Raw genomic sequence first — 2,500 nt, 5'->3', positions numbered from 1 at the left:
GTGCTGGCCCCGTTGGGCGGCATTGATGGTCGGTTGCAAAGAAAATGCGCGATTGCTCGTGTCGGGGCCTGGCAAGCCAAGGCCAAGCGAGCCATGGCAACGCGGATGATGGCTCGCTAGTGCTGGCGCCGTGCACAGTGGCCTCGCACACTCGCCCTGCACGCTTCCCTTGCACGCAGCCTTGCACACTAGCCTCGCATGCGAGCCTTGCACCCTAGCCATGCAAACTAGCCTTGCACGGTAGCCATGCACACAAGCCGTGCACATTAGCCATGCGCACAAGCCCCGCACACTAGCCTTGCGCACAACCCTTGCACACAAGCCATGCACTCGAGCAATGCACACAAGCCTTGCACTCAAGCAATGCACACAAGCCCTGGACACTAGCCTTGCACACGGGCCTGGCACACAAGCCTTGGGCACTAGCCTTGCGCACTAGCGTTCCACATGAGCCTTGCACACTAGCCTTGGACACTAGCCTTGCACACAGGCCTTGCACACTAGGCATGCTTGGGCGAGCTGATCCCGCATCAAGTCGACGGGTCTAGGCATTCTTGGGCGCAGATCCCGCATCGTCTCGTCGCGTCTGGGCGCAAACACGTCGCGTCTCGTTGCGTCTTCAGAAGTCGTCGCTAACAGCACCTTTGGTTGCCACTGGTGGTTAGGCTGGTTGGTTGCGCAAACCCTATAGGAGGGTGGCATGCTGGTGGGCGTTTTTGCCCGGATAGGCACTAGAATGTGCAGATTTTGGGCGTTTTTGCCTGGATAGGCTAAGGAATGGGCATGCTTTGGGCGTTTTTGCCCGGATAGGCACCGGAATGCTTGGCCTTGGCTTGTCCTAGCAAGGCATTGCTGGGTTGGGCTCCCTTGGCCTTTTGGGCGCCTTGGACGATGTCTTGCGAAGACCATGGGCACAAGGCCATGGCATATGGTGAGGAAAGGACCACGGTTGCCAAGGTTAGGCACCGGAATGCTTGGCCTTGGCTTGCCAAAGCAGGGCATTGCTGGGTTGGGCTCCCTTGGCCTTCCGGGCGCCTTGGACACTGTCTTGGGAAGACCATGGGCACAAGGCCATGGCATATGGTGGGGAATGGACCACGGTTGCCAAGGCTAGGCATATAGAGAGGAATCGCATTTTTGCCCGGATAGGCACCGGAATGCTTGGCCTTGGCTTGCCATAGCAGGGCATCGCTGGGTTGGGCTCCCTTGGCCTTCCGGGGGCCTTGGACGCTGTCTTGGGAAGACCATGGGCACAAGGCCATGGCATATAGTGAGGAATGGACCACGGTTGGCAAGGCTAGGCATATAGAGAGGAATGGACCACGGTTGCCAAGGTTGCGCAAGTTTTGGGCATTTTTTGCCCGGATATGCCCAAGTATGCCCCGATAGGCCCGTTACGCCCCGGTATGAACGCGTATGCCCGGATAGACTCGGTATGCCTTGGGATACATGCGTATGCCCCGATAGGCTTGGTACGCCCCGATATGCGCACGTGTGCCCCAGTAGGGCTCGGTATGCCCCGGTATGTACGCGTGTGCCCCGATAGGCCCGGTATGCCCCGATATGCACACGTGTGCCCCAATAGGGGTCGGTATGCCCCGGTAGGTACGCGTGTGCCCCGTAATGCACGTTTCGCAGATCTCCCCGCATGTCCCGCCCCTATATGTAATACTTACTTACTTACTTACTTTCTTTCTTGCTTGCTTGCTTGCTTGCAATGGTTGGGAGTGCCCGGCATGCCCCGCTGCAGAGACCAAGGGCGCAATGACTTGGCACCGCGGATGCCGGGACTCCGGCACTTCCCGTGGCACTGATGGTTGGTTCCAAAGACAAAAGGCCGTGCAAGGCCACCGCACCGCGGATGATTTTGCTCGTGCTGGCGCCGTTGTGTGGCCAAAGAACATGCGCGAATGCGCGTGTCGGAAGGGTTGGTGTCCTGGCCCCGCGGGTGTCACGAATGCTCGGTTGCGAAGACCATGGGACCAGAGCCATGGCACGTCGGATGATGGCTCCAGCTGGCGCCCCGGCACTTTCTGTGGCATTGATGCTCGGTTTCAAAGACAAACGTGCGCAGGGCCAGGGGACCGCGGATGACTGCTCGTGCTGGCCCCGTTGGGCGGCATTGATGGTCGGTTGCAAAGAAAATGCGCGATTGCTCGTGTCGGGGCCTGGCAAGCCAAGGCCAAGCGAGCCATGGCAACGCGGATGATGGCTCCAGCTGGCGCCCCGGCACTTTCTGTGGCATTGATGCTCGGTTTCGAAGACAAACGTGCGCAGGGCCAGGGGACCGCGGAGGACTGCTCGTGCTGGCCCCGTTGGGCGGCATTGATGGTGTGTTGCAGAGAGCATGTGCGATTGCAAGTGTCGGCCGGGTTTGGGTTCCCTTGGGCTTTCGGGTGCCTTGGACGCTGTCTTGCGAAGACCATGGGCACAAGGCCCCGTCCTGGCCCCTTGTTCGATTCGCTCTCGTCTTGCGCTTGCTTCCAAGGTCCTCCATGAC

This window comes from Tasmannia lanceolata, unplaced genomic scaffold, assembly GCF_043159265.1.
Source record: "Tasmannia lanceolata isolate RefF3 unplaced genomic scaffold, GAP_Taslan_0.1 ptg000119l, whole genome shotgun sequence".
Lineage (NCBI taxonomy): Eukaryota > Viridiplantae > Streptophyta > Magnoliopsida > Canellales > Winteraceae > Tasmannia > Tasmannia lanceolata.
This window is presented reverse-complemented; position numbering follows the sequence as displayed.